Below are 15783 nucleotides of genomic sequence, written 5' to 3'. Positions count from 1 at the left end.
AAATTTAAATTTAAAAAAAAAAAAAATAATAATAATAATTTCAAACACAAAAATAATAAATAAGCCCCAGGGGGGACTTTTTTTTCTTCTTATGTTGTTTTTTCTTGTTTTCTATCTAGTGACTAATGATATTTTATTCTCTTGTAATGCATAGGTAACATGATCAAATGGCGTCTACATTTGAAGCAACAACTAAACTAGGTATTTTCAAGTTCTAAGGCTTGAGAGACTTCCTAATAGTTTGCAAAAATCTAACACAAAGGTTAACCTTGGTGTCCACATTGATTCGATCTGGATTAGTGAATACAATCTCACATCCTGTGTCAGTACAATTAGTTGAATTGGTCATGACCTTGTCTCAACACTTTGTTCCTAATGAAAGGGTAGTTAAGAGAATCACTAGGGAAGTGGTCATAGATCTACATCCTGACAACATCAAGAGGGTCTTTCATCTTCCCAGAGCCAATCAGTTCATCCAACTCTCCTATGAAGCAGCTAAAAGATGGTATAAAGATCATCACCAAGAAGCCATTGATATTATACATTCCTTGTACTTCATTAAGAAGCCACCTTAGGGAAAGACAATCAACAAAGTGGATATGTTTTGGGGATACAAGAAGGATGACATAAGATACTCTATCATTCTCTTGAGTAGATTCATGGGCTTACATGCAATGAGTCATCTCGCTCCATTCATGGTCAACTTCATTGAGACCATTAGGCATGCAAAGATACCACTGGATTGAGCCACCACACTTAGTGAAAACTTGTGTGAGTAGTTGAGGATGGTAAAGGACAAGAAGAAGTTCTATATGACTTCTTATGTGGTGTAGCTACTTGTAGCAAGGGCAATGAACTATCCCAAGTTATACAAGAAAGGCAGTATGCAAGACCCCAATGCTTGGCCATACATAGTCTATCCTTAGTTGATGAAGAAGAAGCTCTCACCACAGAGCAAAGAGTATAGAATCGTAAATGATGCTTTCATCTTTGTGATCATTTGATTCATGAAAGGAGACTATGGGAAGAGATTTTCCAAGGAAGCCAAGGCACAAATCACAGCTCTTGCAGCATATTTGATCCAGTTTAGGACATTTACATATATTCAAGTAGGTGGTGCATCTATCAATCTAGAGAAACTCCTGAGGTACCCAAGTGACAAGTTGGTACTAATGGAAATATCTTGGTAGATTGAGTTAGCTTATGAGAGGATCAAAAGAAAATGGAGACCTTGTTGGGATTGGCCTTTTTTTGTAGGAGTATATTAGGTAAAAAGAAAATAGGATATTTTAAAATTTGAGTGGGAATGGGAGAACTATCCACTCGAAGAGTACAACTCTCCTTGGCCATATTTTGACAATGTGGGAAAACTGGAAAACCTAGCTAGGAAGGATTTCTATCATGAGGATGTCATTAAAGATCATTGGATGAATGCCACAAACAACTACGTGTGTACATCAGAGACTATTGTAGGATGAATTTGTATCTAGCAGAAAAGGCTCTCCATTTGACCATCCTTGATGAGATAAGGCTACAGGACTCCAAGGAACTACTAGATCCCCTATTCAATATAGATAATGTTGGTTGGAGACCCATTCTAAATGTAGAAGTTGATAGAGAGGAAGGAGATGATATTAATCATCGAGCAAGACATGTCATTCGAATGAAAAAGAGTTGGATTAAGAAACCCTTTCCACTTGATCCAATTTTTGATACTATAATCTTCCATGTACATGCTTGCCCAAAAAGGGGTAAGAAAAGGAAACTCATAGTTCCTATCTTTGCACTCTAGTCTCCTATTAGGACAAAGATAGTTTACCAGCTTGATCACCCAACGGGATATTATCACCCTCCTAAAAGGAAGGGAAAGAGGAAGAGAACCTCTTCTCAGAGGATTTAGATAGAATAGGTTATAGAACATGTGTCTTCTTAGAAGCATGAATAGAGCTCACAAGAATCCTAAGGTATTAGAGCCTCTCAAATCTAGGATGAACCTTAGTTGCCTCTTATTTTGCTAAGCCAACCTAAAGAGGGAGTAATTCCAAAGACCTATATTCCTCTTAGCAAGAAGAGTCTACTTCTCATACAATTTTGAAGAGACAAAAGAGGATCAAGGTTATGATGAACAAAAGACAAAGAGTCAATAAGAGATTAGTGCCTAATGCATCAATTCCCAAAACCATTCTAGAGGGAGAAATAGAATTAGATGAGGAGGAATAACAAGTGCCCCTACAAATGAGAACTTATTTAGAAAAAGCCATAGAGTTGGAAAGAAGAAAGAGTGCCATGAGAACCCTGCAACCCACCCAAGTAGAACCATTAGAGCTCTCTTCTTGAGAGGATGAAGTGCAACGGGGGGTGAATGAGCAAAGGGAGAAAAATGAAGATGTTCTCTCCATCTTAGATTTTGATTTCATGCCTATAGCTATGAATTTAGTTGGAGTTAAGATCATGGACACCCCTATAGGTGAAATCCAATAGAAAGACTAGACAAAGATGCCACCAGAGACATAGTGTCCTAATATCACTCCTCCATCTCCACCATAGGTCATGGTGGTAGATAAGGATTGAATAACTCTCCCACCTCCAAGTTTAGAAGAGGAACATGTTCAAAAGGAACCATCATCACACGAGCAACCAAAACCAAGAGTTACTGATAAGGCATCAAAAGAGGCATAGATAGTAGAATATGTGCAATAACCTTCTCAGGGAGTTGAGGATCAAACTACAGGACCTATAGAGATCAAGACTATAGAAGAAGAGTCCTCACAATAGGAGACTCTGAGAAAGAGTGATAATGGGAAGGAGGTAGTTGAACACATCCCTTAATCATCTAGAGCCAAGGTTGTAGAGAGACACATCCCAAGATGGTTTCAGAAAGAAATAATGAGAAGTGCCAAGCATCAGTTCCATACTTCAGAGGATGACATTTGTGATATTGTAGAGATCTTGGACAAGCCTAAGTCTCCATTACATGATTCAATTCCATTTGTGTTCATCACTACAATATAGAACTAGGACTTATTTGTACAAGTGGCTCACCCTCTTGAAGGTATAGATGCATAAGCTATTAGTCTTGAGGACTATGAAGTGAAATATATTATGTTGGGAAAGCCTACATGGGATACATCTTGATAGATGGTGACTATTGGAGTCAAAGAGGTTCTCAAGCATATGGAGTAGGATGAAATTGAACTACAAACTCTTCGAAGGAAACTTGAGATCCTAAAGGGATATTTAGTCAAAGTTATTGGTCCTCTCGATCTTGAGTGCCTCGAGGAGACCCTAAATACCATTTTTAGAGAAGGGTAAGTTGTACAACTCAATCCATTTTTAAAATCTTTCTAGGATTGGCAAGACAACCTTGAGGATAAAGGTGTCACTATAATCACAAGAAGTTTGAATTTTCTGCATGCTATGCAAGAGAATGTTGATAAGATCGTGGAAATTTTGAGGTAGGACTTCAATATCATGGATGAGGTACAAGCATAGATCAAAGATTTAAAAACTCTACAAGCCATAAAAGGGAAAAGGTACCACATTCTATTTGATGTATATATCATAGAAGAGTTAGACATAATAGATGATTGGATAGAGAAGATTTCAAATGGGAATAAAGTGATGGAAACATTACATGATGAGATACATAGGCTCAAGGACCAAACTCGAGAGAAAATTTTGGAAGCAAAAAAGTTGTATAATGATGAATGCTTGGACATCTTTGAAGATGAAGAATGAGAGAAGTTGTTGCCAATTGAGGTAGTAGTGGAGAATTTCAAGAAAACTTTAGAGGAATATTCTAGTGATGAAGACATTAGACAAGCCTTCAGGATAGAGGAAGCATTGTTAGAGTTGGACACCAAACTTAGAGATTTTGAAAAAACTCAAATTGAGGTGGACAACTATACATAGAAGGTCAAAGACAAGTATGAGGCTTTAGATCTTCTAGATGCTACTAAAATTACTAATATGATAGAGAAATTCAAGGACAAATGAGGTCCACAACTTTGTAGGTCTGCAGCTCCCCAATTCAAAGGTGCACTGATAGTTGACTGGCAGTTCCAAAAATAGCACTTTCCATGCATCAAGAGTGCATTTTGATGGCAAGTTAACTCTGACACATGCCTAGTGAAGGGCCAACTTCTATTTTTGGTGCGTCCATGAACTTCCACTTCAATTGATGGCTTCCTCCTACTTTCTCTCTCATGCTATCATTGTTTTTGACATGTAAAGGGCTCATGCATCCAAATAATGAGTAAAATATGGATGGAGTCCCTCTAAGCACTAGATTAGTTGATAATCTATAAATATTTAGTTTATTTTTATTGTTAAAATAATTTTATTGCATGAAAGATATCTCTCACTCTCAAAAAAAATTGAGGAGATGATTTCTTATAAATACCCCATTGTAAAATGTAACAAGGGCCATTGTTATTATGCAATAAAATTATACTTTTGGTGCTTTCCTCAATGTTTCATTATTTTGTGAATTTTATTCATGAGATTTTGATTGAGCCAAATGTTTATTGTGTTGTTTCTAGTTGTGCAATCTTTTAGTTTCGGTGTTTGCTATAGATATACGAATTTTGATGATGTAATGAGCTTGAGAAGAGGTCACCCGATTGTGTCTACATAGATTTTCATCTCACATGAGTGCATTTTTTGTGGTGTTGTGATTTGATGAAGAGTAAAATATCATTTGATTTGTTAAAGATTCTCACTGACAATTGCATCAGTGGATTCTAAAAAGTGCTACTCCTATTTTCATTGGTTTCCTATTGATTTCTTTAGAGGTTTAACTCATAGCATGTAGTGTTCTATAGCTTATGTCCATTTAAGAATTTCAATTTCAAGTCATTTATTTTCATGTTATTTGGTTTCAGTTTTGTTATTTTCTTTACTAACCCCTTGTTAGAATAGGACCTCACAGTAGTTGCATTGTTAGAGTTGCATTCATTGAAAATAGAAAATACAAAAATATTGTTCTTTTTGGTGTGTTATTTTGAGACAGCGAACAAATTTACTTTGATTCTGAGATACAAGTGTTTTTTAGAAGCAAAAAAGGCCTCCTTGTGAACACTCACATTTATCTTCTACTAATAAAATTTTGGTACGTCACAAACAAACACTGAACCTTGGAGTGGATCCTTAAATGAATTTTCTTTTCAAGAGAGGAATTATGCAATGGATTCCTACCATTGACCTCGTGCAAAATGAACACTCAATAGTTCTCCTTGAATGATTATCCTATTGTAGGTTCTTGAGTGGTCAAAGTAAAATAAGATTCAACCTTTTGACACATGCAATAGGCATACGAGTAGTTGTAGGAGGAACGAAAATCTTGATCCTGAGCCATATTATTTTGTGGGACTATGACTCTACTTTGATTTTTATTTGAAGTAGGGGCATGACTATTCTGCATATTTTGATCAAAAGAGTTGTTCCCATAATTATGATTTGGAGGCCTACCATTGTTTGGAGTTTGATAGTGCAATTGATGAGCCTCACTACCTTGAGCTTGCTGCTTTTCCAAAGTCACCACCTTGTTGCTCACCTTCTGTATCACTGAGAAGCTATCTTCCAATTTCTTCTCTTTGCCTGCAACCTTTAATCTATGTTCAACATCATAGACTACATCATCTCCTTGATTTCATCCACCACATTTGACAATGTGGAAGCTTGAGGGACTAAAGCAAGGGATTATGGTATGGAAGTTGTGGGAATCAGGGCTATCATTGGTTGGTGATTTGGTGTATTAGGGAAGAAAGAAATAGGAGGCGTTGAAGCTATCTTTCCTCCTTATATCAATATGTTTTCTATCTTTATTGCAATTTCATAAACATTAGGTAAAGTGTCTCCTCCCATGGTTTGGATTGTGGTGAAAATTTCACTATTAAAAGCTTTGAGGTAATGTCAGAAGGCATTACCAAGGGTAGGTTTTATTGAAGTAGGTATTCTATCCCATGTTTTCTAAAATTTGTAATTGAAATCAATCATACATTCATGGGGGGCTCTTTTTATGGTAGTTAGTTGTTCCAAAAGTGAAAAGAACTCACTTTTGTCCTCAAAGTGTTCACATATTCCTGCTCCTAATCCATCCCAATCTATTATAGAGTTATGAGGCAACCCTCTATACCATTGAAGTTTTTTTCCTTTTAAAGATGAAGCTAGAAGCCTAATGGCAACATTGTCCTCAAATATACCATGAATATTACAAATATTTGCAACCTCTTGAATGTACTCTAAGGGAGAGATAGAAGTTTCACTAGTGAAATCTAGTATACTTTTAAGTGAAGCTATTGGTATGTCATGTCTTTGAGCTAATAAAAGAGGACTTCCACCATTAAAGATGGTAAAATCATGAGCTCTAGCCATATAAGCAAGTGATCTATTGATATGAGATGATGGTATTCTAGATTGATACCTAACAACAGGAGGACTAGAAATGGATCTTATAGGGCTATGCATTTCCCTTGTACTCCTAACAGGTGATAGAGATAATCTAGTCTTTCTTCTTCTAGGATTTGAAAATTAGAGTTCTTAATATTGAAAATTACCTCTAGAAGATGCCCTTGTTTCAGCTTTGGGCATGAATCACTAGAAATTTGGTCTACAAACTAGATATAAAGGGCATAGAGTCACCAAGTGCTTTGTAGAAATGAGCCTCTTGAAGGCATGGAATACTGAGAGCAGCACTATTTCCTTACCATCAACTTGAAATTTCTCACTTTTAACACTAGTAGACTTGAAATCTTCTAGAATATTGTCCCACTAGGCATGCCAAAAACTATTGTCACAAAAAATTGTACCCTTATCCAATTTTTTTTACCTAAAGACAACCTTGTGAAATGTGGAAACAACCTCATAGTTCAAGTCCCATAGCTTGGAGGTTGTTTTCATGTCTCACAAGGTTGTCTTTAGGTAAAAACTTTGGACAAGGGTGCAAAATTTTGTGACAGTAATATATAAGACATAAAGATGTAAAATAGTAAATTATTAGATATGATATCTTCCTTATTCAAGAGACCAAAATAAAAAGTAAGAAATTTCATAGGATTGAGTTATGTTTGTATAGAGACTAAGGCTTCCACTATTCTCATGTTCATGGTGCTTCAAGGAGCATTGCTACTTTCTAGAATCCTAGAATAACTAAGGATGTAGAGATTTGTAAAAGCCCCTGTGAATTCCATCCTCAAATTCTTATTCTAGTGAAATTGGTATTTTGTTAAACAATTTGTGTGTAATTTATGATTTGACATTTTCAAGCTCTTAAGCCAGAAACACATAACAAATCACCAATTTTTTTTATGGGGTTTTTCTTTTATGTATCACATAACATCACACAATGAAATAGTTACAATAATGATACAATTCCCAAGGTAAATAGCATAAACATTGAGTAAACATTATAGAAAATAATTTTTTGACATTCATGCAAGTTCTCATAGAGCATATACTTATAGACATTACATCAAAAAGTTGCCATTCATCCATAGATGGTCCAATGATCATTTGTAGAATATAGAAGTTTTTCCCACATCATTAATAGCCTTTGAATAGTATGCAAAATATTTTGATTATTTAGATTCTACTAGAAAATATTTAGCCCTTAATTGCAAACATTTTAGTTCTGATTTTAATACAAAATAGGAGGGTTTAATCCTAATGGATGCTCGTATTAACTAAATATTCATAGCCAAAATTACCTTATAATCCCAGCTAGAGATCCTTGGAACTCAAGGATAAAACATGCACTGAATATTTTTTTCTTAATATAAGTTACTTAATAATAACATAAAGTAAACAAGTGCAATAATGAAACACAAGGACAAGCAGATGAAAATAGGGAACATGGCAAGACTCACATGTTCACCTATACTAGTGGAAGTCTTACATATACTTACAAAGATCTCCAAGCTATAAACCATGACACACACAAAAAGACCACACAAATCATGAGAATATACCAATAGGATGTTCTCATTAATCTTGAAGTAAAAGTTTCAAGAATGGTTAGACATACAAGTCCATATCCACTAACCATATCATAATCAAGAATCACAAGAAGAGACCAACAAAACCCATGCAAAAGATGAGGGTTAGGTCAAAGTTACCACCATTCATCTACTAAACACCATGCTAAACAATAAAAGATGACTCCTAAAATTTGGGTAAGCCTAAAATCCTAAATCCCTAAAAAATGGCTAAGTCTGAATTTCTGAAGCCATGAAATTTCTTACAATCTTTATCTTAACTTGGAGAGGTTTGGAACCTATCTAAAATAAATTTTCACATATATTAAAATATATCTTAAGTAATTTTTACTTAAATGCTATATTTTAAAACCCATAGAAAGACTATTTTGAACTGGAAAGGTGTGAAATCCAATAGGGTGTCCAAAACCAAATTTCAAACTTTCATCAAGTAAGCCTAAACTCCCCCTATTTATTGCACAAGGAAGTGCACTGGTCTCTAGTCTTGCATGATACTTTTCATCAAATTGTGTAAGAAAGTGCATTTCCTCCATGTGACGAAGTGCATTACTCTACATGAGGATTCCCATCATGTTGTATGGGGAAGTACACACTCCATGTGATGAAGTACATTCTCATGCACGGGAGAATGTATGCTTGCATGAGACAATACATTCTCACATGAGGAACCACTTTTCTCATGCAAGGATTTCCAATAGCAGAAAAATGAAGCAAGAAAAAAATGCATAAAAACATAACAGCACCACACTAGGGAGTACCAGATTCACATAAATTGAGGAATGATCATTTGAGAGCATAAAATACAAGACACCATGAAACAAGAAGGAGAAAAAATCAATCAATTTAATCTATAACAAAATATGAAAGAACATGTAGAAGGCAACATCATAATGAACATACATGGTTCATAAACAAAACATCATATGAAGGAAAGCATAAGCATCTAAGCACCAAAACAACTAAAACTCTTGTGTGGTTCCTCCTAACTATAATAGCATTATGAGACCTCAAAGGCACTAGCCATTCCCTATGCATAACATCCCAAACTAGCAACAAGATAGTTAGAGTTGTCTTAAGATGGTGTTACTACTACAAAAGTAACTAACATCATAAGAACAAGAATATCCAACATGCTAATCCATCAAAGCATAGATACTCCAACTAGCAGTGAATCACATCATCTAACCATATGCTACAACATCATAATAAAGGAATGCATCAATGAAAATATCATCATCAAAACATGATATCCAAGCATTTCATTTAAAGCATAAATTATAAGGAAACATACTTCGGAAATCTGAAATACCAAGTGAAACATCAAGCATTGGTCTCAACTAGAAATAAACCATCTTTATACATTATTCCCCAATAGTGGTATAGGTAGCTACACTTCCCAACCACATGGAACCCATAGTCCCACTCTCATCATGCTAATGGAGATAATGACCAACCATAAAAACACATAAAGAAAATGTCCATGGCTAACACTCATGCCAAAGAGTAAGGAGAACTAAAACCAAGATCATGAGATAATGCAAGTACAACAAGTCCTAGTTAGACACTCATTGGAGGGTAAATTTCTTGGCATCAAGTATCCCAAGCTAGTATCAGGTGACATCAACTCTCCAATGGAAGGCACATACATTGTGTCCTCAAACTAACACCAAGTGCTCACATATCAAGTGTCCTCAAACTAAATTGGGTGCTCACTTTATTTTTTATCTTATATTTAATACCTATTAATTTATCTAGTTATCACTTAATTAAGCCTTCTTTATGCCAACCTAGGAAATAGTCACCAAGATAGTAGTAGAAGCCCCTCTATGGTGCTACCCTAAAATACCCATACTCATCCAATGATGAGTTCTCATAGGCATGCATATTTCCAACCCAATCCCAAATGAACATAACTTCACTAAAGTACAACAGGGAGTTTAGGCCTCACAAGTCACCTAACAAATGCATGCACACATGCTCATGTATGGGCATACCACCATCATGGAGATTATAACACAAGGGTTGGATGATAACACAAGAAAAATAACACTTTATGAAATACAATCTTAGGAGTACATATTCTACATGAATCCCAATGAATAATAAAAAAAACATCATGGACTTACTCAACCAGCCTCAAACTAGGAGTATGGATTCTACACGAATCCTAGCATCCATAAAATAACAACAAGTGTTCGATCAAAAACAATAACACCAAGTACAAAATCCCTCAACCAAACACAAATTCAAAAGTATGGATATGACACACATCCCAATGCAAACATAAAGATCCAACAATGGTAAGATTGATATCCTATATGGATAATCTAAATCCATGACCAACACCATGCCAAGAAAACCTAAGAAATTGGGTGGTACACAAATCAAGGTGAAAACCTCAAAACCCAATAACTTTAAAATTAAAAACCATTTGGTCTTAGGGTACAAAATCCATGAATATCAACTAAAATTTTGGTTTGGATTTCATATGTGAAAATAGCTAGCATAACAGTACAAAACCCCAAAACCCCATTCCAAAAAATAGTAAAATGCTCATATCTACCCAACCAAGTAGAGATGGCATACAAAAACAAAGGGGAAAACTAGTTCTTAGCCTCCTAACAAATAGCTACCAAAGATAGAAGTAGAAATGGAGCTAAAACAATAAAATAGGAGAGCCTTACCTCACAGCCAAAAGAGAAAATATGAAAATCTAAACAATAAAATAAAAATCTTGTGAAAGTTGCCAAAACTTGCAGCAAACCAAGGTCTCCTCAAGTTGGATCCAACAAGATTAACCTTACAATGATCCCACACCCATAGCTCCCACAATGAATAGAACAATATTTCCTCTTGAAAAGGATTTGGAATTTACTCTCAAACTTTCTAATTCAAAAGTGAGAAGTGAGGAATAAAATTTCTTTTTGTATACTTATTTACTTTTTGAGTGAATAAAGGATTAGGGTAAATAATTAGGTTACCTATTTAAACCCTAAATCCACCCAAATAAAAACAGGCTATTCCAAGTAATTGGAATTCATCTGTGACAAAGTTATCAGGAATTAAATTAAATAAATAAAGCCCAAAATTTCCTTAATAACTTTCATGACAATTGAAAATCTCTAAATTCATAGACATGCTCATAGGGCTAATTGTATAATGCAAATGAGTCTAAATTTTCTAAATCACAAGGTTTAATTTAAACAATTAAATATGATACGTTGATCATATGGGGATGACATTGGCTATATATGAACAACTAAATCACTAGCTCCATGTGCCACTACTAGGGATGTAAATCTTGCACACTAAACAACACAATCAAGTGCAATTGCATATAATAATATAGTTGAAGTGATAAATGCATTAAATTATATTAAATAACTATTTTTCATAAATTACCAAAATAAACAAGATAAATATCCACAGCACATAACCAATGAATCCAACATGGACAATTCATTTCTAATTATTTAAGCATTTAATAATGGTTGTTTAAACAACATAAAAAGACACTTAAAACACATAAGTTAACACACTCATATACATGACTAACCACTACTATAGGAACCTGGTCCAGTGTAGCAGGATAAAAATACACAGTGCAATCATTGTACACATTTTAGGGTAATCACAAAACAACAACATGATACGACATCAATCCTAGTAACCACTAGCACAAACCCCAGTGAACCATCTAACACATCATAATCTCATAAAATAAACCATAAGCATAATCAAAGCAACTAATATAGTAACATAAATCTAATCACTTCAAGGGTGTAGACCACTCATGGTCCCAATCATGATCACTTCCCAAGGAAAGATCATAAAGGTTGCATCCATTAGGATGACTTACAAAAATCAAATGGGAGAGGCATTATAGACCTACCCTAAATCTTTGTCTCATGAAGGTAGCCTCTATGGCTGTAGCTAGAAGTTGTCTCAATGTGGCTCATGTATAAACACCAACAATGCCAAGCAAGGATGCCAAGCAGATAAAGGGTGGGTTTCTTAGTGATTTCTCCTTGGCTGAATTTTAAACCTCCACAATCAATATGCCACTTGATTAAAATCTAAAACTTGAACAAAATGTGAGAAACCATTACCATAATTTATTTACCCAAAATAATTTAAAGCAAAAATTAGAACATGATCTATGCATTTAATTTTTTTGTTGTGAAAGGAGCATGCCTAGATAGTGGATATAATTTTAAGGAATTATAAAAATACTTGCATATATATCTTCACTTATATTAATAATATGATATACATTGCTTATGCCTCCTCTTGTAATATGAAAAATCTTGTCAAAGACATCTAGATGTTCATAATGCATGTGAAACCTACAAAAGATGAGGTGGTCTAGAAATTAAGTTTAGAGAACTAAAGCTTAGTTAAAATTACACACAAATATGAAAAAACCTCTAGAACTACATTTGTGAGGTTTAATATCTAAAGCTTGATTACTGATTAGACATAAGTGAAGATAAAGATCATGATGCACTGCACAAAATGTCAATTGAAATAAGCTTGATGAATAGATAAAATCTAGACATGATCAAGAAGTCTCAAATTGTACCTTCCAATGAAGACATGCTCCTGAACACCAAGAGTAGCAGTAGACCTAAGGCCATGATCAATAGTAAACTTTTCTAGGAGACTACAAACATGAAAATGTATTTTAATTAGAACAAAGAAATAGATTTGTGAAGATTGGCAATTCATTGTAGACTATATGAAATACTATTATTGTTACCATAGCACTCATCTACTCCCTAATAATGTCATTACACACAAGGATAACACAACCAAGATAAAATTTTAGAATCAATTTGAAAAACTTTTATCCTCACAGTTTAAGTGTGTCTCAAACATATCCCATGTGAATAAAACCTAGCCTAATTTCAAAAAAAAATTGAGAACTATCATTCTATTACCTATGGCTCCAAGGGGATGACCAATGCAAGAGCTCCTTCATTAACATTCACCTTTTCAAGGTCTAGTTCCAATATTTGGCAACAATATGTGTATCAAGAGGAAAAAAGCCTCACCAAAAAATTGTGTATACATGGAAAAGAAAGTAATAATCAAAAATTGATATGCTTCAATTAATTGAATGATTATGTATTTAAGTTTCAATTGCCATGTTTTACCTCATTTATTTCAAAAAGATCAATATCACCAACTTCTAAACTAGCAGCCTTTGTTGCCGCTAGAATTGCAAAAGATAGACCAACTCCCATAATAGTTGGGTCCACTCCAACAATGGAAAAACTCCTAGAAAACATATCTTACAAAGCAATTAATTAAGGACAATGTGAACAACTATGATAGGTAAAATTAGAGAAAAATCAAATTGACAATTGATTTAGGTAAAGTAAAATGAAATCAACATTTAGTTTAGGAAAAAGTGAAATGGAAATAATTTCAACCATAATGGTACTAATTCAAAATCAAATTGCCATTTCAAACCTGAAAAACACTAGAATAGGTAAACCCTTTTGCATGGCTAATGACCTCTTCATGAGTAGTACAACACCAACTCCATCACTGACTTTTCTTGAGTTTATTGAATGGATTGCATCAAGATTTTTATTAAAATGAAGTAGATAAGAAGTGAATAATTCCATAGTACCTAGAGTTAGTCTAAAATCTTAGAAAAGCTAAAAAGCCTATAATCTATTATAACATCTAAATTTTCAATATGAATAATGGTTGAAAAATCTGATCTTAGAAAACTATACATAAGGAAACAACATACTAGTAGTAGTACTACCATCCTTCTTGAATACTAGTCTAAGCTTTGCCAGATCAAACAATGATGCATTGGGACGAAAACCATCATCAACAAAAATTATCACAGGCTTTTCATATCCAGTTTCAGGATCAACAAGCTTAAGCATAAAAATAAGAGCCACAACATGGATCATGTCAACATATTTATATGAAAACCTTTTGAGCCACAAGACTGCATAGTTTATAGAAAACATTAATCATTTTTACCTTAGTATCAATAGCGATGATTTTATCTTTGAACTTTCTTGCAACTATTGTTGTTGTTCCCTTCCTATGGGATTCAACTTGAATAAAAATAATTTTGTTACCACTCATATTATGTCCTCCAATTTTCTATACCTCAATAGGTTCTTATTTAATACAAGAGCTTTGACATAAATCAAATATTAAACCCTCAAAATATATTGCATACTATTTCCTTGTCCTACTCTTGGTGTGAAACTCCATAATGATCAGCCACATTTTCTAAGGTGATACCCATGGGAAGAAGGAAATCTTGTGCTTTTTTTAAGGTTTCAACCTATTGCAAGGCACTAAATAAACAACCACAAAGAGGCTAAATAGAGACATGAAAATGTAATACATAAAAAAAAAAAATCCTTCTCTTTAAATTTATATTTTAGTTGTTTCAATTGTTAACATTGGATTAACAAAGTCTTCCCAAGCCATAGGATTGATAGTCATAGACTCCAATCCTATACCAATGCCTAAAGAAGGCATATGCCAAAATTATAATCCTATTTAAATTCAATCCCACCATTATAATACACTGAAACAAATCAAAAGTATATACCAATATCATAAAATCCAACTATAATTGTAGCCATGACATCTACAACTACCTAAAGGCTTGAACAACATTATTTGTTTACAGTCCTAATAGGTATAGTCTCTAAGGGAATGAAAACATAATAAATGGCATATTAATGTTAGATAAACTCACTCATCTTATGACAAAACTATCTTGAAAAAAGTTGCAGTATAAATACCTGGGAATCCAGCATAAAAACTAGCCATCCTGCATTCATTGGCTCTTTGAGAACCAAGAGAAAGGACAATTCCTACAACAATATCACCAATTTCATTTTGACTTACTCCAATTTTATCAATCACTTCATGTATAAAGATAAATGACATTCAAAGACAAATTGCCTTGTCTTCATGATTTAGACACAATAATGATTAAAAATTTAAAAATTTAAAACTATTGTTTTTGAACTATCCCTATTTTTCTATGTCATGTGGTGTCAAACAAGGGCATCAAGCCAAATATTAAGATATCTCTTATTCTAGAACTTTAAAATAGGGGCAAGAAAATATTTAGGAAAATTATCTTTAAAACCTTTGCACATATCCTTGCATATAGGTAGCAATATGCACTACAAAAATAATCGTCAATGCCACATGATTAAGTTTTGATGAGAAAATCAACAAGAATTCAACAAAGAAGATAATTACAAGGAGAGCAAAGCATTATGAAAAAGAACGCGAATCAACAAAAAATATGCACTAAAGACTGAAGAAATGTAAGTAATCAAAGCTAACAAAAATCCATTAAATAAGCACAAAAAGGCACAAACTTATGCAATAATTACAACATTATCACTAAATAGACCAGTTCATTCATAGGCAACACTATCTCTAGTAGTACATATAGTAGCCTGTTAAAAGAGAACAAAGGTAATCATCAGTTTTACCTTTTTACTAAAGCCTTGTATGAGACCTCATAAACACTGAATTGTCCAGTACAAAAAAATGTGTTAATTGCCATTTCACTTTCACAATATCTGTGAAAAATGAAAAATAGAAAACTATGTCAAACCATCACATAGAATCTTAAATGTAAGGGGAAAATGAAGAAATCTTAATAATTCCTATTCATGGATATAGATCCTCAATCATTCATTGCCTATCAGCGATTTTGACAACATTGTTGTTTCTTATGGTAATCTAAATCTTGATTATCAAGTTTCAAGACTATTGGGTAAAT

General features: G+C 33.9%; 1 pseudogene; it reads right to left on the bottom strand.

Moving 5' to 3' along the window:
• The window catches only part of LOC149575120 (3-ketoacyl-CoA thiolase 1, peroxisomal-like), a 33425-nt pseudogene extending 18495 nt beyond the window's left edge, over positions 1-14930 (bottom strand).
• Between the last annotated feature and the right edge of the window lie 853 nt (positions 14931-15783).

This window comes from Cupressus sempervirens, chromosome 2 (assembly GCF_028749045.1).
Source record: "Cupressus sempervirens isolate cs-2001-9-10 chromosome 2, ASM2874904v1, whole genome shotgun sequence".
NCBI lineage: Eukaryota > Viridiplantae > Streptophyta > Pinopsida > Cupressales > Cupressaceae > Cupressus > Cupressus sempervirens.
Note: the sequence above shows the minus strand (reverse complement) of the source record. Positions and strands in the feature narration are given on the sequence as shown.